Here is a 23,576-nt window from a genome sequence, read left to right as displayed (position 1 = left end):
TCTGGGCCATTATTATTATTATTGTTCCTTCTTCTTCTAGGATTCAGGAAGGAAACCCCTCCCTCCTTTCCTAAACTGCAGCATCCTGAGCATTAGTCCCTGACTAGAACGGGCAGGGGCACAGAATCTGCTCACGGCTGGCTGGGGAGACAATTTCCCACGACCCACCCGAGATGATCACGCTGTTTCCTCCCCACATCATGATTTCCCCTTTCCTGTCAAGATACAGGTTTTAGGCCCAGCACAATTTCGGCTGACTTTGGACCTTCCTGTCTCAGATGTGGGACCCCCTGATGCCCTCCACACCCCATGTGAGAGCTCAGCTTGTCCTCTGGCCTCCAAGATTCACAGACTCAGGATCTAGGCTTCCTCCTAGGAGGAGCTTTGGGTCTGTGGTCTGGGATGAAGAGTGGGCCCATCATCACAGCACTTAGCAGACCAAGCCTCCTTTTCCCTGGGTACTGGTGAGAGATGGATCTGGGTTTGATACAGTCAAATTCTCTGGGAGGGGAACTCTTCCCCAGTCTGTTGTGTACATCTCTTCCCATAACCTCTGTTTGGTACCTTCAACCCCCTGGAGTGGGGCAGGACCATCCTCACTGCCCTGGTGAGATGCTTCTATTTTTTGGCTCAGAAAGACAGACCACCTGGGTGGGACCAAAGCAGACCCACCTGAGCCTGCTTTCCCCAGTGGTCACTCAGCTTTCCCAGCTCATACCTGGGATAATCAGAACACTGCCCTCAGGGACAGTGGAAAGCTCCCTCTGGCCTGGATGTCATGCACAGATCAGCACTTTTCCTGCCTTCTTCTGATAGGAGACATTTTGACTTGAGTTGCAATATTCTTTCAAAATCTGCTTTCTTTGCTGTCCCCTGGCTCAGCCTGGAGAGAGGCAGTGTAGTGAGATGCAAAGAGTCTAGCCCATGGGAGACGGCTGACCTAAATTTGAACCCCACCCTAGCAGTCATTTTCCAGAGCAGCGAGTTTGCATGTTTTGCTCACTTGAGAGCCTCTAGCTCCTCAATCACGTGGTGGGTGCACTGTGCATACCTGCTAAATTCATGAACAGATACATATAAGGTATTGGTACCAACAAACAACCCACTCCAGTATTCTTACCTGGAAAATTCCACCAATAGAGGAGCCTGGAAGGTTACACAGTCCATGGGGGTCATAAAAAGTTGGACAGGCCTAAACAGACAGACAGACCAATAAACAGAAGTAACAAAATGAAAAAAAAACCAAGATAACCCCAAACCTTGTAGCATCTTTTTCCCCCGGCTTCTGTCCAGCCAGCTCTCCCTTATTCTGTGTATTGAAGTATGAATTTTTGGGACTTAAATCCAGTCAGTCAGATACCTACGGGGCAGCCTCCTGTGTGTGTGTGTTGGGGCTCCCCTCCTCCTCACTGAGCATAAGTCCCTCCTGCATGGCCCACAGCCAGCCTGCCTGGATTCCTTCTCCTGCTTGGTCTGCACAGCATGCTCTTTGCTCGCAGGAGCCCCCTTGGGGGGTCCTTGGCCTGGGCGCATTCTCAGTCTCCAGCAGCTGGGCCTGTCCCTGTGCATCAGGAAAGCCTAGCTAACCACACACATGGGCCCTGCTGCTGGCATTCTGATTTGCATTGTGGGTGTATCCCTGGTCTCCTGGGGGTCTTGTTCTGGTGCTCTGCCCCCTATGCTCGTCCTAAGCCGTGTCTGCTCCCCATTATGGCTTCTTGTCTTCTGGAAGCTATGAGTTTGGGGCCCTTGGGAGGTGCTTGGGTCATGAAGATGGAACCTTCATGAATGGGATTAGTGCTCTTATAAAGTGTTAGTTGCTCAGTTCTGTCTGACTCTACAATCCCATGGACTGTAGCTCATTAGGCGCTTCTGTCCATGGAATTCTCTAGGCGAGAATACTGGAGTGGGTAGCCATTCCCTTCTCCAGGGGATCTTCCTGACCCAGGGATTGAACCTGGGTCTCCCACATTGCAGGCAGATTCTTTGGCTCTTTATCTGAGCCACCAGGGAAGCCCACCCTTATAAGAGACCCCGCAAAGTTCCCTAGCTCCCTTCTACCAAATGAGGTTCCTAGAAAACTGTGACCCAGAAGAGGGGCTTCACCTGACTGTGCTGGCATCCTGATCTTGGCCTTCTAGCTCTAGAACCATGAGCGATACATTTCTGCTTTGTAAGCCACCCAGCCTGTGGTATTTTGTTATAGCAGCCCAAACAGACTAAGACAGCCTATCTCCCTAACAGCCTGGCCCCTGAAGTCAGCTGCTGTGTCCTGCACTTCTTTGAATTGGACCTTATGTGAGCATGTCCTGCATTTATGTTGAATGATCTGTGTACAGAGAGTTTCAATGACTTGAAATCTAGGACAAATAACTTTTCAGATCTCTGGATAGGAACACTAGCCTTATAATCTTAGTGTGGCAATATGCAGGGTTTAATTGACTTATGCTGGGACAATGTTAATCCAGGCAACTTAATAAATGTCTTAATAAATGTCTGCCTGAGTGTAATCTCAGGCAGAGCATTCTCTTTGAGCAATGTTGAACTTTCATCGGGAGGGAGCTAATGCAGAATGAGGGTGGGGGTGGTGTCTGGGGCAGGAATGCCCGAGACTCAGCCTTGAGATCCCATTTATGGTTCTAACAGGGCTGGTGTGGATGGACATACTCAAACAGAATGCACACAGAATAGCTTGGGTCCTTCTTGGTAAAGTGAAGTATCGTGGGCATTTTTACCTTGTGTTTGATGATGAATCACTGTGAAGAATCCTAGAACCCACTGATGATGGGTGGCTTCTTCTCTGCACATGGAAGTAAAGGATGAACTCTTTTGACTCAGAACCTCAGGCTTTGCCTAGGGCAGGTAGGAGAGGGGACTCATCCAGCAGAAACTGCAGCTTTTCATTGGAACATGCTTCTTAGTGCTCATTCAAGGTGGCCTTCCCTGAGCACCCTGGCATCGAGGTGCCTCCAGGGCAGGATGTCAGTCAGAAGCACCTGGCAGTGTTGTTACTGATTCTCAGGCCTACTGAACCAGAGCCTTTGGGGGAGGGGTGGGACATTTATAGCTTCTAGAAGCTTCCCAGGTGTCTCTGAGGCCACCAGCTCAGCTGGCCTGCAGGATGACACTTCGGATCTACTGCCAGGGCAGGAGAACACCCCAGCAGATCGACATTGGAGGCGATGTGACGTTAGGGACGTCTGAAAGTGTCACCTCACTCCCTAAGCTCGTGACCTTTCTGCCGAAAGGTAAAACTTATATTGGCTGAATGCCTACTGTGTGCAAAGCTTCTGCACCTCTGTGAGTCAGGCACCGTCATTGTCCCCACTATACAAACAACACTACCGAGGCACAGGGGGCTTGAGTAACTGGCTCGAGATGTCAGGGCTGGATGGTGGCAGGGCCAGCATTTGAACCGGGTCTGCTAACTTCACACCAGCTCCAACCCCCACTCTGGACTGCCTTCTAGACCCAAGTGTCCGGCCAGCCCCAAAAGTGTCTTAGCAAGAGCTGAAGTAGCATTCCAGGTGCCGCTGCTCCTGGCTGAGTGTCGTTGGAAGGCCTCCTCCCCCCTACTATTCCAGGAAGCACAACTGGCTCACAGAGCTGCCCCTCAGCCTGAGGCCCCCCACTTCCTTTACATCTGGTTTCCTGGTTCCCAGGGGACTGAGCCATTGTCCAGGTGAAGAGCTGGGGCTGCCTTGACTTCCTTTTCTAATTTAGGCTCCCACCTCTGAAGGGAAACACCTTTCTTGCTTTTTCATTTTTAAAAATAAATTTTAAATCAAATTGCATCTGAAACTATGCTCATTTTAGTAAATTTGGAAAATTAAAAGTGTAATGATGCAGAAAATTCACCCTCAGTTTTTCCATTTGTTGTTAGCATTATCACTTTTTATCTTTCCAGTATTTTTAAAGCTTATTTTCCTTTTCTTTTCTTCTAGTTTTATTGAGATATAATTAACATACAGCACCACATAAGTTTAAGGTGAACAACATAAGGATTTGTTCTTTTTCTTAACTGAGTTCATACTGTAAATAAAGTTTTGCATTCATGTTTTGGTTCAGTATTAAATCGAAAACATTTCCTCACATCTTTAAAACTGCTTTTTTGTTAATGTATTTTTCATAGCTGTATTATGTCCCATCGCTGTGATAATTTATTACTTAACTACTTCCTAGTTTGGGTTACTTTACCATTTCTTGCTTTGATGTGAATGCTCGCCAGACATCTTTATGTATTGGCTTTTATCCACATCTCTGTAAGATTATGTAGAAGCAGTATCTGTGAGTTATTGCAAAGGTTCTTGATACAAATTTGCGAATTGCTTCCGTGAATACTCGTGCTAACTCATCTTCCTGCCCTTATGAGTTAATACTTGACCTCAAAGAGATGCTATGAGTCCTCACTTATGAAGTGACCCTCCAAATTAAATTGGAGCAGAAAGGACATGGGAGCAGCCTATTTCTCCATGATGGGGAGCCCCCTGGGACATTTAGCCTCTATTAAGGGACCACGTGGTCTGCTGGAATAGGAAGAACAAAGCTCACCTTTAGGCAGATTAGGTAGGCCGAATTTGCCTGTTAAGCCTGTTATTTGTAATAGATTTCATTTTAGAAGGGCCATTGCCCAGTAACATCCGAGAATTTCACATAGGGATGGCCTTTAGATTTTGAGTGTTTTTGCTGTCATTTAGAGAAGTCATTATTTCAATCTTTCTTTTTAAATGTTCCAACTTTTCATACCCCCTCCCCACTCAACCAGCCCCAGCCCCAGAGCGCTTGGAGGAGGACCGGAGGACTGAGCACCTCCGCGGGTGTCCACACCATGCAGGCTCTAAGATGCTTTGGTGAGCATGCGTGAGCCCACAGCGCAGCTCACAGCCTGGGCTCTGTCACGGCCCCCTCCCTTCTGTGCCCAGGAGGGACTTAGCCACTGGGTTTCTGTTGAGCCTGGAGACCTCTTCAGAACTTTCTCAACACGTTTCCCCAGGAAGTCGTTGTCATTCAAAATACATTCAAATTACTTTGCACAGAAAACTGAAGCGCATCTCCATCAGCATCTAGCACATCTTAAAGGCTGCTGTTACCCAGCCCCGCCCATCCCTGAGCCTCTTGCAGGAAGAAAATGGAATGAGAGATGGGGTGACCTCTGGTGGGCTTTGTGTGGCCCTGGGTGAGATTCTGAGGTGCAGTGGTCCATGCAGGACTTCCCCAATGGCTGCATCACCTGCCAGTGCCTCAGGCTGCGGTGCCCCTCTTCCCGACCTTGGCTGGAGCTGCTTATAAAGTATCAGCTTTCATGTCCTCTCTTGCCATATCTCTTCTTTCCTGCCTGTCGTGGGTTTTTTGTTTTTCGCTACAGATTCCTCTAAGGAGTCCTTTTTCAAGGGGAAACTTAGGAAGATGATGGGAGCAGAGGGAACTTCTCAGGTTGTGGAGGCAGGTGGCTCTCGGGGGGTGAAATACCCACACCTTCTGCCTGCTGTTTGCCAACCTCTGTTCCATGGGGTCCTACGCCATTAGCAGCAGCAAGCTGGGCTCTGGTTGATGAAGCTTCCTGAGACCCATTGGAGTCTCTCTGGAAAGTACCTAGGCTCCTCACATCCAAGGCCTTCTCCTTGAGTGGACTGTGAAGTCCTCAGAGGGGAGCACACCTGACAATGCTGCTTCTTCCCTCAGTGCTGACTCTCTGTAAACTCATAACTCACCATGTTGATTCTCATTCACCAACAGAATCCTCTGAGCAGACACTGCTCTGGTGCTAGGCATCTCTTGCTTCCATGAGCCTACATTCTTGGGCGAGGGAGAGGGATTAACAATAAGCACAGTGTGTTTCATAATTCATGCACTGTGGTGGAGGTGCTTAAGTGTCTGTCACAGAGACGAAGTAGAAAGGTGTCAGTGGCCTGCGGGTGCCAACTGTAATTTACCTAGGTGACCATGGCAGGCTTCTGGCCTTTCAGCAGGGACTTGAAAAAGGTAAGAGAAGGTGAGGGTGTTGGCCATGCAGATGTCTATGGAAAAGATGTTCCAGACAGAGGGAATAGTGAGTGCAAAGGCCCTGAGGCAGGCGTGAGTCACAGTGAGCCCATGTGGCTGGAGAGCTCAAGGGCACCTGGAGGGAAGGCCTCAGAGAGCTGGAGCCAGGCCCATGGGGCCTGTGAGGCTTAGCACTCCACATGAGTCAGGAGCCTGGCTGGGATTGTGGGGATGGACTGTGGATGCACCATTGGAGGACTGGGCAGTGATCTGAATGGATGCTGATGGTGGATGGGACAAAAATGTTAGCTGTGAAGGGGGTGAGAAATAGCCAGATGCTGGGTGCATTTTGCAGGTGGGGCTGACAGGCTTCCCAGGATGGAGGCTTTGGGAGAAAGAGTTAAAAACAATGTCAGGGTTTGCAACCCAGGCAGTCAGGAGCACAGTGCTGCCGTCAGTGGGGATGGTAAAGGCTGTAGGTGGCATAGGTTTGGGGACAAAAGGTGGGCACACAGAGCTTGAGGAGGTGCCCACCAGCACCCAAGAAGCCGCGATGATGAGTTGGAAGCAGGCTGCAGACTGAGGCCGGTGGATAAAGGCAGCCTATGGAGGCTCTCTTCTGTGGCTTCTGTTCCATCCATGCAGTGGGACAGTCATCAGGTGAGGGTGAGGGTGATGAAGGTATTGGAGCATTTCGGGAGAAACAAACAAGCGAGGGCACCAGCTTGCTGTGCAGAAGAGGGCAGGCTGGGGCACTGTGGTGGGTGAATGGAAGAGAGCAGAAACCTAGGGTGGTGAAGAGATCACCGGCACACAAAGGGCAGTCAGCAGGTGCTGGCTGAGGCCAAGGAGACGTGCGTGGAGGGCAGGAAAACATATCTATAAAGGCATTGGGGTCTGGGATGGCTGCGTATGAGTTCTTTGCTTTATTATGAATTTGTATGCATTTCCCCATTTGTTTCGTATCTCTTGTCCTCTTCTTGCTAATATAAAGCCCAAATGACTGCATCTTAGGGAATGGGACACAGTTCTCCAGACACAGAACAGTGGGCTTTGCCCCTTGCTTCTGAGCAGGGCTTGTATGAGGGGTGGTGTATGGAGAGGCGAAGCTGCATTTGCCCCTATGGTTTGGAAGTGGCCCAGTTGGCGAAGGTGGAGACTATCTTGTCCATTGCAGATTCTGTATCTCTCCTGCATTCTTCTCTGCATTACTGCATATAAGGCACACAGAACTATACTTCTTAGGGTCCCCTTTCTCACGGTCTGGCACAGGCAGCTGAAGGGAGGTCCTGGTGTGAAGCTTGGCAGGTGGAAGAGAAAGAGACTCCATGCCTGGGTGGTGGCAGTGGGTGGAAGCTTCTGAGGGCCAGCTGCTCGGTGTAGGGGGCACCGGGACAGTTTCTACGATCTCCTCGACTCTTGCCCTCATTCTTCCAGTAGTTTTGAAAGCCTCCAGTTCTCCACTAATAAATGGGATACCTTGAGTGGCTCTGGTGCTCTTCACCAAACCCTCCCGATGCATTCTGGGCAGCCGCTGTTGCTGGATGCTGGGCCATGTGCCCCGATGGTGCTGGCGTGGGGAACACGGTTACTGATAATGCCTGGATGAATGGACACAGGTGCCCAACCAGCCCTCTCTGTAGGGAGGGTCACAAGGCCCTTCAGGGCTCTGGGCTCCCTCAGGGAATGTTACAGTGTCTTTGTGCCGGGTTAGGTGGATTTATGGATGGATTTATCTATGTTTAAGATTTCTTCATAAAATTGAAGAGTAGTCAAATATTATTAAGCTGTGAACTGATGATGATAGTAATAATGAAAGCAGAAGCCATAAGAAGTAGTAGAGGAACTTCCCTGATGGTCCAGTGATTAAGATTCTGAGATCCCAAGGCAGGGGGCATGGGTAATTCCCTAGTCAGGGAATTAAGATCCTACATGCTGCACAGTGCAGCTGGGAGAGGAAAAAGTAGCAGAATGGGCACTTGTATTCCCAGCGGGGCACACACCATACTACTTGCCACGTGGGATCTTAGCTCCCCAACCAGGGGTCAGAACTTTGCACCTGCACGGGGGCACGGTGTCTTAACCACTGGTCCTCCAGGGCAGTGCCCAGAAGGGACGTTTTTTCCTTCCACATTATGTAGCGAAAACATTGCTGAGCTGGTTGGATGCTATTGATATATATTTGTATCATTAATAAAATTGGAAGAAATTATGCAATTTAAAAATAATTATCTATGTAATGTTTATCTTACCAATCAAGATGATATTCTCAGGGGTAATTGTCCAGTGAGTTACAGGAGAATCCCGTGGTTAACATCCTTGACTAAAAAGGTCCACCTGTGGGGGGTCTGAGGAATGGGTCATGTGCACATGGGGGGCAGTTAGATGGGGAAAGGGAGTCTTTATCTTTCCATCATACTGTCTAACTGGTAGTTTTCCTCCAAAAGCCAATTACCTTTGAGTATAATTCTATATTTAGCTACTTAACTAAATTTTCTTACTGTTTAAATAGTTTTTCAATGCATTCTCTTGGTTCTTCCAGATATACAAATAATAATTTTGTTTCCTTCTTCCAAATTTTTATATTGAATCACTAGGCACAGATTGAATTGTGTATCATAAAAGAATAGAATTTGAATGCCCATGTAAGCTATTCCAGAACTTAAAAAAAGGCAACTTCAAAATTATTTCATGGAGCTAGCATAAAATTCAGCCCAAAATCTGGTAAAAAGAACACAGAAGGAAAATTTCATATTGATTGCTGCAAACCCTTGAAATAAAGTTTTAGCAAGTGAGATCTCTAAACAAAATTTTAAAATAATGCAGTACAACCCATTGTAAGAATGAAAGAATATTTTACTGCATGAAATAATTAATTTTTGAAAAAGAATTGAGAAATAATTTTCTGTATTAAAGAGTCTTAAGAAAAATAAAACACCATCTGTGATTATCTCCATTAAAGACAAAATGGTATTTGATAAAAGTGTGTTGTCACACCTAAAATAAGAATTGATAACCACTCCCCTCATGTAGCAAGAGAGAGAAACTCAAACAAGAACCAGCTTCCATGGAATGGTACACACCGAAAGCCTGTCATTAACGGCAGAAATAAGGTAAAAATGATCATTTTCATTATGATTCTTTGACACTGTCCTGAAAGGCCTAGTTAATAAAGCTAGAAAATGAAAAGGAATAATATATTAAAATTGAGAAGATGGGAGCAAAATTGTCATTATTGTCAAGTGATTTAGTCGTGTACCTGAAACAAACAGAAGAATCTACTGTGAACTTTTTTAAAAATAAGAGAATTCAGCAAAGTGTCTGATATACAAAATATTTTCCTATAATAATTCATTTGTTAATTTTTCTACATTCTGCATATTATTTCCTATATTCAAATTTGGTAACATGTTTTCCTGGAAAGTCATTCATTTCTTCCAGGTTTCATAGTTTTTGTATGGATTTAAGCAAAATTTGCTTTTATTATGATTTATAATTTGTTTTGGTGGTTGTTTCTCATTCTCACTTTTGGGGCATCTTGCTTTACCTTTTTTCTTGGTTGGATTCGTGTGCTGTGAGTTCTGTCTTTGCTCCTCCCCCATCTATTTTTCCCCTGCCTTGTTCTGTCTTATCTGGATCCAGGAGGCCAACCTGTGTGTCTGAGTCACCTGAGCAGCCTTGTCTGTAGACTGACACCCAGCTAGGTGGGGTGGCAGGAAGAAGGCAGTGTCATGGCCTCTCTAGCCCCAGCATGCTGCAGCCCTATCCTCACCTGGCTCACATCTGTCTTAGCATGGACTTTCCTCACTTCTTCAGTCCTGGGGGATGCCTTCATCTGCAGCTGGCCCCTAAGTGCCCTCCTTCCCCTCGCCTGCCCACACCTCTGTAAGTAGCTGGGCTCCTGATGTCTGGAAGTGCCACTGTTCGTAATTGTTTCATGGGCATTGAAAAGGCAGGAATTTTGCTGGGCAGGGCTTGAAACGTATAGATTCATTCTGTGACATAGACCAACTCCCTGAATCTTTTGTCACTGCATTTCTGTGATTGGTTATAGGCAGACAGTGTGTGCTGAGTTGCTTCAGTCGTGTCTGACTCTATGACCCTAGGGACTGTAGCCTGCCAGGCTCCTCTCTCCATGTGATTCTCAAGGCAATGGAGGGGGTTGCCATGTCCTTCTCCAGGGGATCTTCCCGACCCAGTGATTGAACCTGCGTCTCTCAGTCTCCTGCATTGGCAGGCAGGTTCTTTACCACTAGTGCCACCCGGGAAGCTCTATAGGCAGAGGGATGAGTTTGGTCTTTCTGCTGCCATTATGTCTCTATCTTTGTATTTTTACTGTATTTTTTCCTTTATAGTTTGGTGCCACATTCATTGGCACGTACATTTTCCTGACAGAGCTTTATTACCTATTATCCTCGTTATCATTATAAAGTGTCTTCCTCCCCATAATGCATCCCCTGAATGGTCTTGACGGACGGTGCTCTCACAGCCTCAGCCTTGCCCGCCACGGCTCTGCCCGTGCGTTTACTCTCTGGCTTCCCAGCATCTTTGCTTTGGTACAACTCTTTGTCTTTTATTTTTAGCAAGTAGATTTTTCAAATATAATTTTTAAGGTATGAATTTATCCAGTTATACTTATTGACTTATCTGTCAAGTTTGATTTTGGTTCTATTGTTTTGTTTATGCTACCTTACTGAGTGTTAATGCTTTATGTGTGTGCATGTGTGTGTAGTTTGAATATTTGCTGCCAGTTTATATGTTAGTTTTATATTTATAATAATATTGAAAACTCCATTCCATGATTTATCAAACTTCAGACTGTAGTTGACAACCCAGTATGAGACATTAGAAAAAGAAAAGATTTAGACTTTCTCCCAAATCCCTTTCCTGCCCATACCTTCAAGTTTGATTTGTTTATATCATTCTCATGTGGCTAATATTAGAATATTGATCTCCTGGAATCATATTCTGGTTCTCTTTAGCCCTGATGCTGTAAGTAATTTGCTTCCAGGCCATCTCTAGTTTTTCTACCAGGTATCTCCAAGTATGCCATGGCTGGTTGTCTGGTTGTTTTTAGGACTTTTGAGAGACCTTAATGGATGCAATATTTTGGGTACTTGCATATTTGCGGTTGTCTATTGCTCAATTTAGTATACATTTTTTAGGTCACATTTTATTTTCCATGAATGTTGAATACATTCCTTTGTGGCCTTCTGGAATTTAGTGGTGCTGGGAAAAATCTGAAGACAGCCATATTTCCTTCTTTGTAACGAGTTACTTTTTTTTTTTGCCTAAATGTCTGTAGACTTTCTTTCTATCCTTGATAAAGCTTAGTAAGATATGCTTTAATGTTACTTTCCTGTATCATTTTCTTCTGGAATATAGAATACCCTTTCAATCTGTAGCTATACAGTTTCCTTTTTTAAGAAATATTTCCTTCTCATTTACCTTTGAATATTTTTATTTCCATTTGGTAGGTTCTCTATTTTAGGGATATCAATTATCCATAAGTTGGATACTTGCTTGCTTTTCATGTCCACTGATTTTTTAAAATTACTTTAATCAATTTGTCTTTTCATTCTGCATTCATTTTGATTATAGTCAGTGTTTCCATTGCCAGAAGTGTGATAATCTACCCAGTCTTTCCTTTGGTATTTTTAATTTATTGGTTCTGAAAGGCACTCTATATGTTTCCTTATCTCATTAATCTCTCTTTGTTTTTCTGTTATACTATTTAATCATTTAGTTCAGTTCAGTCAGTTCAATTGCTCAGTCGTGTCCGACTCTTTGCGACCCCATGAATCGCAGCACGCCAGGACTCCCTGTCCATCACCAACTCCCGGAGTTCACTCAGACTCGAGTCCATCGAGTCAGTGATGCCATCCAGCCATCTCATCCTCTGTCGTCCCCTTCTCCTCCTGCCCCTAATCCCTCCCAGCATCAGGGTCTTTTCCAATGAGTCAACTCTTCGCATGAGGTAACCAAAGTACTGCAGTTTCAGCTTTAGCATCATTCCTTCCAAAGAAATCCCAGGGCTGATCTCTTTCAGAATGGACTGGTTGGATCTCCTTGCAGTCCAAGGGACTCTTAAGAGTCTTTTCCAACACCACAGTTCAAAAGCATGAATTCTTTGGCGCTCAGCCTTCTTCTATAGTGTACAGAGGCCTTCCACATTCATTATCTCATGTAATCCTTATGATAATTTTGAAGAGTGGGTATTATCTGTTCCCCTCAACATTTTATCATAAAAAAATTCACATATGGAAATGATGACAGAATTTCATAGTGAATCTCCATCTGTCCATGACTAAATCTCATTGACCTTGTCTGATACTTGCTTTATCACTGTTTCTCCATCCCTCTTCCTTTCCATCCATCAATCCTTACTTTTGATGCATAACAAAGTTGCAGACATCAATACACATCCCCTTCCTATCGAATACCTCAGTAGAGTCTATTTTTGAGTTCTTGCAGTACCTTTCATTGTGAACGTGGTCTCTTGCTGTTTCTTCCAGACTGCTGGGCAGAGCTGCACCAGGAGTGCTTCCTCCTGCCTCTGGGGAGGCCCCACCCCAGCACTCAGAACTCCTGCATCTCCTCTCCTTCCCACCATCCCCACCATCCTACCCCCTGTCTTTTCCTGTGATTATTCAGTTGCTTCCTTAACCACTAGGAGCTGTGCCATAACACCAGTTCCAGCTCATTTGGCCTGTCTCCTTTTCTTCCTTTGCTTTCTGAAATTTGTTACGGATCTGAAATTCATAGTAAGTTAAACTAAGTTTTATTCACTTAGTAGTTATTAGGTGTGATGCAGACACTCCTGGTTGCCACGGTGAGTGAGGCTGGGGTGGCCAGCAAGGTCACTGCTTACTTTGCCTTTCTAGCACTGTGGGACCCCACAGAGCAGATGATGGTCCTCTGTCCCACTATTCCCACAGAGCCAGGGGATGGGGAACCACCTCTGAGATCCAGGGCACAAACCCCGATGGAGCTGTTCTGCTCTGAGAGAATGTCTTTCTTGGTCCACTCAGGAGGCCTTATCAGTTCATGAAGGGACCCGACAGAGCAAGAAAAGGAGAGGAAGAGCACTCCTTGTGCTCAGCTCAGGTGGGAGTCTCTCATCCAAGGGGAGAGTCACGGGAGACAAAAGCCGAGCAACTCTCGAGAGAGTCATGGGACAGAACCCTGCATTTCTTAAAGGACAACAGTCGCAGGGGTCAACAGGGGCAGAACAGTGCTTGCTTAATGGCCAGGTCTGGAGAGTTGTCACTTAACTCGACCAAGGAGCATGGCTAGAAAGGGTCTACAAGGACCAGAGTGATCAAGGTGGGAAACACAGACTTTTGCTCCCTGCTGGGAAGGCTGCACACTAGCAGAGGCCTTTGAGGGCTGCTGCTGCTGCTGCTAAGGCGCTTCAGTTGTGTCCGAATCTGTGCGACCCCATAGACGGCAGCCCACCATGCTCCTCTGTCCCTGGAATTCTCCAGGCAAGAACACGGGAGTGGGCTGCCATTTCCTTCTCCAATGCATGCATGCATGCTAAGTTGCTTCAGTTGTGTCCAACTCTGTGTGACCCTCTGGACAGTAGCCCACCAGGCTCCTCCGTCCACAGGATTCTCTAGGCAAGAATACTGGAATGGGTTGCCATTTCCTTCTCCACCTTTGAGGGCTAGTTGGGCATCAAACATATAACCCAGAAATTCTTCTGCAAGTCACCCTCCTCAGGGAACTCCTCCATGTGAAGATGAGAACACGACCACGAACCGAGCATTGTTTATAGTAGTGAAAAATCAGAATGCATTCCAGGAAGGAAACGGCTAAATAAATCATGCTATATTCACATGCACATGTTCTAACAGCAATTGAAATAAATGAGATTGATTTATAGGAATCAACTACAAGAGAGCTTAAAGCTGCAGTTTGAATATGCTGAATGAAGAAAGCATATTTCAGAATTATAAATTCAGTATGACTTTATGTAAACAGTAAAAACAATAAAGCTTTGCTATCCCGTGTTTTTGGATGCATGTCCATAAAACAAAATAGATTTGTCAGGATGGAAAGAGCACACACACTGACTTCAGATGGGGTTTGCTTGTTGGGCCAAGGAGAGGGACTGGGGCTGATGCAGATGAAGTGGTAGCTGTATGATTTTCTTATTTTAGAAATCTCTCAAGCACTTATAGAGATGTTCAGTTCAGTTCAGTTCAGTCGCTCAGTTGTGTCCGACTCTTTGCGACCCCATGAATTGCAGCACGCCAGGCCTCCCTGTCCATCACCAACTCACTCAAACTCACGTCCATCGAGTCGGTGATGCCATCATCTGTTAATTGTGGGTAGTGAGTGCACACGTATAGTCATTCTCTTTGTAATTTTTCATAGTATGAAAATATTATGCTTTCTCCTCCCTCATTTCTGTAAAAAGGTCCTGGAACCCCAAATGTGGATGCGAAAGCGGCTGTGCACAGAGGCTGGGGTGGCAGCACAGCTGCTGGTTCCCTCCCCAGCAACTCAGTGGCCTGAGTTGCTGGATGGTTGACGGGGCCCTGGGTTGTAAGCCTGTGAGCCCAAGACCAGGGTAATTCATGACTGATGCCCTGGCCTGGCCCCAGGGCAGAAGGACAGCTCTCTGGGTGATCTTGTTTGAAATGAGCAGAGCGGTGACAGGAGTGGGAGTGCTGTCCTCCTTGCTCCCGTCTGTAGCCACCCTGGGATCTGGCTCAAGGGGCAATGCACATGGCTGTGGAATGGACAGGCCATGAGGCATGGGGTGTGGGGCAGGGTCCGGCAGAGGCTCGGTCCCCTCCCCATTGAGAAGGGCTTGACAAGGGAAAGAGTGGGCACTAGGCCAGAGAGGGCTCTGGGAGGGGAGCTCTTTCTTCTCCATCTCCCCCCTGACTTCTCTAGACCCCTGTGACAGACCTTGGAAGGGAGTGTTCCCAGGATCACGAGTCCTCACCTCTATCCCTACCTCAGAGATGCAGGAACAGAGCTCCAAAATGCTTCAAGTGCCTGCCCTGGGCTTAGATGTGGAAGGCGGTCTGGCCGAATGATCCACCTCCACCACTACAGTATGACCCTTGAATTTTGAGTGCAAAATGCTCACAGCTGCAGGATACCTGGCATCTCCTCCATCGAGAAGCTGATTGCGAGGGGCCAAGAAGGGGCACTTTTGCATAAGTTTGAAAGTACAGTAAGTCCCCTACATGCAAATAAATTCCGTTCCGAGAGCACATTCATTAAGTTCGATTTGTTTATAAGTCCAACAAAGTTAGCCTAGGTACCAAATTAACACAATTGGCCATACGGTACTATACTGTATAGATTGATAATATTCTTCACACCAATAAAGACAACAAACAGACACAAAAGGTAAAGAAAACATTTTTAATCTTACAGTACAGTACCTTGAAAAGTACAGTAGTACTTTTGTGCTTTCTCCTCCCTCATTTCTGTAAAAAGGTCCTGGAGCCCCAGACGTGGAGGGGAAAGCAGCCGTGCACCACCACTTTTACACTTGCTTCCAGACATCCCGGACCTGAAATAAAGATATGTGTACTGTACTTTATATAAGCACTGCACAGTGAAGTACACAAAAGTGCAAACACTTGTAGAGGATGCCCGCACGTGACGATATACACCAGATGAATGAACTAAGTTATGTGATTGGATATGTGAATGTATGTTCGCATCTTTGGAAGTTTGAATCTTGAAAGTTCATGTGTAGGGGACTTACTGTAAAGGTAATAATGCCTTCACCCTAGGACCCTGGGGAGGGTGTTGGTGGGTATTTGGCCGGGCCGACTCTGGCTGGTGAAGCCAGGAAGAGAGCCCACGTGCACTTTGTTTGTATTTACGGGTTCTGATTTTAAAAATAAATTGTCATTTATCTTGACTCAATTCATGAAACTGGGCCTCCTGCTGGGAGGGCTGGGAAGAAACACAGGCTGCCACCCATGTGAAGCTCCCTCTGGGAGCTGGAGGACACTGTAGGTTAGAAGGGGCTGGATGCAGCCTGCAGGGTGGGGGTTGACAGCCTTAGGAGCAGCCTGTGTGTGAAGAAGGTCAGGGGCTTGAGGGAGTGCAGTGCACTTAGGGAACTGTAGGTTCCACATGTGTGTGTGTGTGTGAACACACTGGCGGCCCTTGCCTGGAAGCGTGTGTGCATGTGCTTGCTGTATGATTGTGCGTGTGTGTCTAGAAGGACCTTAGTGACCCAGGCAAGGTGGCCGGGCTGGTCTCCTACAGGTGGGGCGATCACTGAGGTCGTGACAGGGTCAGACTGGCTGGGCCGGAGGGGAGAACAATGGCAGAGGCCACGAGCTTGGGTCAAGCCTGCACGTGGCCCTTCATATGGGTCTGGGCTGTGTTGGTTGAGACGCATCGCTGGACCAGCTTGGACCTGGGCAGCACAGGTCTTCCAGTTTCTGAGGAGCGTGGAGTTGCTTCATTTCTGACTCTGGAAGCATGGCAGAACTGAGGTGTGGAGGGCTGACAAAGAGTGGTGGAGGGACTCGCCTAGGACTGTGCTTTGAGAACAGGCTCACTCTTCACGAGGCACCGAAGGGCCCCAGGGCCCGAGTTTGGTCCAGAAGGGAAAAACAATTACCACACCAAAGAACCAGGTCTCTTGTTAGATCCCTGCTCTTAGGGATACTCATTTTTGTTTTTAGCTTTAGTGAGACCTCTCACTTTGAAAAGGGTCAGCTTTAGGAAGGGCCACATGGAAAGTCAGAGGCAATGGGAAAGGCGGGCTGAGAAGTGGATGCATGCATGCCCAAGACCAAACACACTTCTCCAGGACGGAGTGAATTCAATGTAGGAAGAGGCTCACTCAAAGAAGTAAATAGATTTGGAGGACAGCAATATAAATCTAGGCCCAAGTGAAGATAATTATGTTAGCTTTTATATGACACAATTTATGTTTACTTAAGAAGATAATGTTGACTTGTTTCTTTGTGGATATTTGTATCTTCACGTATTTGGGTACCTCTGTCGTCTGCAAACCCTCCAAGGCAGTGTGGTGGGGCAGTAAAAACGTCAGGAAGACTCAGACTTATTGTAGTCCTGATGTCTGACCCTGGGTGAACCTCTTTACCTCTCTCAGTCTTTGTTTTCCTGCTGGTAAGATGAGGGCTTGCACTAGATAATCTCCAGTGTGGCCTGATTCTAGCATTCAAGATGGGGTAGACTATGTGCAGGAAGTACCTGATGTGTGTGGCATGGTGTTGGGCTGTGTTTTGCCATAGAATTGGCATAACAAACAAACATAAAGATTGGATAAAATAGGAATAGAAAAGTGATACTAAAATCTTTTAGTCTCAAAATTTTAGTCTCAAAAGAGCTAAATTTCTAGCTCTTTCTTAAAAAGAAAATTTGCTTTCAAATCCCAACATGATTCATTTTTTGATTTTTCCCTATGCCTGGTTTCAATAGTATGCTCTGCTTTCTACAAAAGCCCAGAGGCATGAAATAGATTAGCTCTCAGAAAACTGGAAGGTCAGTCTATTTTTCAATTGATTATAAAATTCATATATTCGAATAGGGAAATTTTTTAAAGGACAGACAAACCCTAAAAAGAAAACAAAAATTGCCCATAACATTACTATCCAGAGGAAAGTATTATTAACCCTTCCCTTTAAACTTTTAAAACATTAAACATTTTAAACATTAAACATTTCCCCTTAAATATTACTATCCAGAGGAAAGTATTATTAACCCTTCCCTTTAAACTTTTCTACAGCATATAAATTCAAATACAGAAATCTTAAAATACATAAAACTATAAATACAACAAACACCCATATATCCACCATATCGAATGAACAACTGTCAATATAGATCACATTTATAACATCTTTTTTACTTTCTAAAGAATTAAAACTTATTGTAAATTGGCTTCTCCTTGACCCGTACCACTGCAACAAGTATTGTGATTCCATAAGTATCTTTTCAGTCTGTTTTTTGAGGGCTTGTATATTATATACTAGTATCCATGAGTAATTTACAATATTGTTTCCTATGCTTCAAAAAATGCATATAAATAATATCATACTAAAAGTTTTGTTTTGCAACTCTTTTCATGATTAAACACTATGTTTTCGAGAAATATCCATGGTGATACACAGAGATCTAGTTACCTATGTGTTGGGTAGCATTTTATTGAATATTCCATGTTTTATTTATCCTTTCCATGAGTGGTTTGAGTTTTTATATATGTATATATGTTATTTTGTTTACATTATGCTTTTTTCAAGAAATATTTCATGATGAAAATTGCCTTGCATCATTGGCAATTCTTAAAAACATCGGTTTTGAATGCTGAATATCATTCCATTTAGTGGATGCAGTAAAGTTTATGTAACCATTAAAGCTGTGGTCTAGTATTGTTCAGTGGACACACCAAACTCTCCAATACCGTGAGCCCACAAGAATAGAATTTGAGTTTGATGAAATCCATGGCACCTGTGGGATTCAGGCAGACTTGCAATACATTTCCAGCTTTGTCTCTTACAAACTGGGTGAACTAAGCAAATTCTTTACCTTCTGGGGGCCTCCAAATTCCCACCTGGACCAGAGTGGGGTTGTAATAATATACTCAGTTTCCAGGGCTGCAGGGAAAAATCCAGGCATGGTGCCAGGCATATCACCGACCAACACTGCTCATCATAAGCAGAGTTGTTATTGAACAGAGAACTGTTGAGATTAGGTTTCCTCTATGCAACTGGTTTTCTTTTGTGTACCTTGGAGTTATAGGTGGTGCTTTGTTTTGGAGATATAAGCACAGCCTACTCCAAGCTTTCAAACTACAAGGTGCACAAGCATCTCCTTGGGGGTTCATTGAAATGCAGATTCTGATCAGTAGGTCTGGGGCTCCCAAGAGCCTGCATTTCTAAGCAGCCCCATGGGTGATGCTGGTTGGCACTACTGAGCTGGTCAGCAGTGAGGTTTTGACCGCGTGGGCCTCTTTAACAGGCTCACTCTCCCCTCGGCTCTGGTCTTCATCCACACATGTGGGTGGTGCACATGAGTGGTGGCTGTGTTTGGCTGGAGCCAGCCACAGGAAGCCTCCCTCCTTCCCTCCCTCCTTTTCTTGTTTCAGGGGGCATTCTGGGGGGCTCTCCTGTGCCTTAGGGTTGCTGAGGAGTGTACATGCTTCCATAGGTATTGTGGTGATAATGAAGTCCTAAAGAAGAGTGCCTTTTCTTTTTATTTGTTATATTCCTAAATCCATTCATTGTTGCAATCAGGGATACATGGTGGAAAAAAAAATCGCCTTTATTAGGTGATGTGCCATCCTGTTGTCAGTTACCAATAGTCAATTTTAGTTAAACTGGATTGACTCAGTAAACATTTTAATATTATTTAATGTTAATATTAATATTTGATATTATTTGAAATTGTTTTATAACCTAAAGATCTTTGACCACTAATTAAACATAAAAGAATAAAACTACCCTGTAGATCTTGGATTAAGGATGAACATTGTGCTAACAGGATGTTACAACAACATCCATATAAAAATAAGAGAATCGGTCAACAGGAGGCCAGATGCTGTTGACAGATCCAGCTGTCTGCATCTGCTGGAGGGGGTGGGGGAGGGAGTTAGCCTCGTCACTTGGTCCCTCTGGCCTTCCATCCAGAGACACGCTCTGCCTAATCAGTGCATGGTTGCCAGTTGGCCTGAGGCAGAGAAAAAAGAAATGATTCCTGCTGCCTGCACTCCATCCCCTCCTGTCACTGCTCCTCTGGAGATCCAGGTGTTCAGGACCTTGGGTAGAGCCCTGGCCTCCCTCTGTGACCATATTTCAACATGTCCCCACCTTGTCAGGCCCTGTTCCTGAGCTGTTTCTTGTTGTAACCCTGCAGGTCATCCACCCTCTTTGCTCTCCTTCTTTGCTGTGTTAGTTGAGAACTTCCAGGACTCTCCTTCATCTTCCAGCCCTTGCCCCCTCCTGCTTCTCCCTGACCACACTCAACCTCATTCCTGCCTCCTGCCTGGAGGATGAGAGCTCCCATCTCCACTCAAAACCACATTTTTTGGTGTCTTGGCCCTCTCCTGATGCTCATATGTACTTAACATCTATTCTCTCCATCCCACCCCATCTCACACTCTGAGTTCTGGAAGGTCAGGGACCGATTTCTTACTTAAGGCTTATTCTTATTCAATAATTTCTTATTCTTATCCTCATGCTCAAAATGGCCTTCAGGAAATGTTTGTTTGATAATCGAGTACTATTGACTCTCAAATCCATATTGTTAAATCTGGCCTCTTCTTCTCGATGGCTCATATACCAGTTGGCATCTGTGAGATGTGACAAGAGCAGTCCAGACTCAAGGTGTCCAAAATTGAAGCCATTGTTTTTTTTCTTCAATTGGCATGAGTTTACTGTCCTCATTGCTTGGCATTCATCATAGAAAGCTGAACTTATGACTGGCTTCTCTTGACCTAATGGGTGTCCACGGGCGTCCAGAGACTCAATCCCACTGCGTGTACCTCTTGTTCCCTGCTAGAATTCAGATGGGTTTCAGACGAGTCTTGAACCCAGAACCTCGTGCACAGAGCCAAGAAATGGCTTTCTATTCCAGCCATAGGACCTCAGGGAAAGACAGGGTCAGGGGCCCACCAAAACCCCGTATCTCAGGTTGTGTTGCCAAATGAATAGAGAGGGACAGGGGATTCCCCTCCATCATGGTATCCAGATCTCCCCAGTACCAGTGATAATTTGGCAAGTAAAGATTCCAAGGTCACTCTTATTTATGGTGGGAGCCTCATCTATTCTAGACACCTCTGCAAATTGAAACAATAATTCTCCCAGTTAATAGAAAATAAGGATCACAAAATTACTATACAAAAGTTGTCTATAAGAGGACGTAATGGTGTAGTCTTTGAGACTGAGAAGCCTCCCATTTTTCAATAACACTCAATAGTGAAGACTATACAATGCTCTAAGGCAGACAAACAGACTCACTCCCTCAAAACTTAAACTCCCAATACAATATTGTAAAGTAATTAGCCTCTAATTAAAAAAACAAAAAAAAAACCCAAAAAAACTTAAACTCAGTGTGAGGAGTGGCTGGGGAGGGAATCCCAGACTCCACTTCTGGACCATTATCATAAAGAACTTTAGAAATATGAAAAAGAATATTATATTTCTGGCTGAATGGGTCAGCTCAGTTCCCAAACTTAATGAAGATCAAATAAAGCCACTAATAGAACCATTAATCAAGTCCAAGAAAATAGGGTTTGGGGAATCAGCATTCTCTGTTGAGGACAGCTTAACCTCACACCCTTGCTTTCCCAGGAAAAGGCTATAAATAAATGATTGGGGTTGATGGATTCACAAGGCATCTGCTTTTCTTTTTTGCACCTTCTCTCATTGTTGTCCTTGACTCCAGGCTCCCATAAAAGGCCATTTTGTATCTGAGCTGATGAGACAGTGAATCAAGTTATCCTGCTCCACCAGGAACCATGCTGTGTTCCACAGGGGTGGAATCTTCTCCCAGAATCTGAATGGCAGGCTCCCTGCATGGGAGGGATGCAGCTTTGGACAAAGCTTGGCTTCCCCAAGGTTCAAACTAGAAGTGAAAGGCCTTCAAAAGTTTGCTGCCTCTGCTGTCATTTGCAGGTTCCTCTGATTTGGCAGGGCCAGGAGGGTACTGCGTGAGGCCAGGCTCCCCTGACTCAAGCTCAGGCTCCAATTCCCATCTCAGGGCGCACAGGGTGGCCAGGAGCTGTGGCTGCCAAGGTCGGGGGAGCAACTGGAACTTGGGGCATGGAAGAGTGACCATCAAGAGCCTCTGGGCTGCACTGCGGGCCACTGTGTTTCTTTCTTTGGGCAGTTAGTTCTCTGCTTTTATTGCCACTTCTCCCTTGCCCCGGGTACAAGGAAGAAAAGGTTTCCCACCATTTCAGTTCTACAAGGATCAAATCATCACCCGCTGCTGTCACTCACCCCATGACAGTGAGCCTTAGGGAGACTCAGGGTGGAGGAAACCAGAGAACACTCTGTACTTCCGGTGAATGGGGCCGCCTGCTGTTAGATGCATATCTCAGGAAGAATTTCGATGACTCCAGATCTTACATCTTCCTGTACATAGAAAAGCATGAAAAATCATGAACTTGAGATGTCTGTTCTTTGTGATTAGCAGTAGTCTTTTGTTGCTCAACTGCATGTTTTTCCCAGCAAAAAAAAAAAAAAAAAAAAAAAATTGTTCAGCTATATCCTGACTCTGCCCCTACCTCTTTGGAATAGTCCCTCAGAGTTACGGAGAGGCTGTCTCTCAGGCTGTAGTCCTTAGTAAAGTCTCTGAATAAAACTTAACTCACTGCTCTCACGTGCATTTTTCTCAGTCGACATGGGGACACGCTGCCCTTTACTCTGGAACTAGGCCACACCACCCCACTGCCTACTGCCTCTTTCTGCCTCAGCATCCTCCCATCACTGACCCCATTTGCAACACTCTGCCCAAACGGCTGCAGTTTGAGTAGACTTTGACTTGTCCTTGAGGACACAGTTTAATGCCACCCGCTGGGACGTCATGACCTACCTCATCTAGGTTAGGCAGTGGTTGTGGCAGCACTACACCTTCTCTTCTGCAGTACTTTGCTTTGCAACCTTGCCGTGGCCTGTTGAATTGTCTCCCTTACCGAACCGGAGGCGTTGTGAGGTCAGTGACCTGCTCCCAGCTGCATCGCGGTGGGCGGAGCCCCATCCTGCTCCCTCGGTTTCCTCCGCCTGCATGTTACCACGCCAGTGGGTTCTGTGGGGCTGGGGCCAGTGCTCACCCTCCTGCTCCCTGTGGGGGCCCTGGCAGGACTCGCGTGTGGTTCAAGGAGGTCCCTTGGTCACGTGAATACCGAAGACTAGTGGCTGGGCAAAGGCACTAGGAAGTCAAGTCTCAGGGAGCCTGTGGAGGTGACTCTAAGTTCAGAAGGGAGGAGGGAATTCGGTTACTGCCCTTGGTCTCTGGGTGGAAAGGTTCATTGTGGTAGAGGGGAGGCGGAGGTGTTGGAGCTGCACCTGGATCATCACCCCATAACCCACTGCTAAAGCCTTCTTCACCATTGCTCAAGGTGGGGCTCTGCCTCTGTTCTGTCCCACTGATGTATTTGTCTGTTTGTGACAACACCACAGTGTCTTCAAAGTACTGTTGTTTACAGTGAGTCTTGAAATCAGGGAGTGTTGGTTACCTGATTTGGCCTTCTTTTCACAATTATTTTGGATATCCTAAGCCTTTGTTTTTATGTATGAATTTTATAGTCAGTTTGTCAATATGAGCAAAATTCCTATGGAGATTTTGATTGGAATTACATTGGATTAATTTGGAGAGAACTGATATCTTAATGATATTGAGCCTTCTGAAGCATGTATATGATGCATGTCTCCTTTAAATTCTCTCAACAGTGTTTCATAGTTTCCAAATCTTCAGATTTATCCCCAGTGCTTAATATTTTCTAATGCTATTATAAGTAGTATTTAAAAATTTTCAATATATGATTTTATTGTTAATATATGGAAATATAATCAGGGTTTTTTTTAATATATCAGTCTTGTGTCCTACAAATGTATTAAACTCGCATATTCAGTAAC

General features: G+C 45.5%; 1 long non-coding RNA gene across 1 annotated transcript; it reads right to left on the bottom strand.

Moving 5' to 3' along the window:
• Nucleotides 1–15,355: 15,355 nt before the first annotated feature.
• Nucleotides 15,356–22,753, bottom strand: LOC139186242 (uncharacterized). Its single transcript, XR_011569805.1, has 3 exons — nucleotides 22,534–22,753; nucleotides 21,939–22,073; nucleotides 15,356–15,520 (listed from the first exon to the last, which is right to left on the bottom strand). It is a non-coding gene; the product is annotated as an uncharacterized lncRNA (long non-coding RNA).
• Between the last annotated feature and the right edge of the window lie 823 nt (nucleotides 22,754–23,576).

This window comes from Bos indicus, chromosome 2 (genome assembly GCF_029378745.1).
Source record: "Bos indicus isolate NIAB-ARS_2022 breed Sahiwal x Tharparkar chromosome 2, NIAB-ARS_B.indTharparkar_mat_pri_1.0, whole genome shotgun sequence".
Lineage (NCBI taxonomy): Eukaryota > Metazoa > Chordata > Mammalia > Artiodactyla > Bovidae > Bos > Bos indicus.
This window is presented reverse-complemented; position numbering and strand designations above follow the sequence as displayed.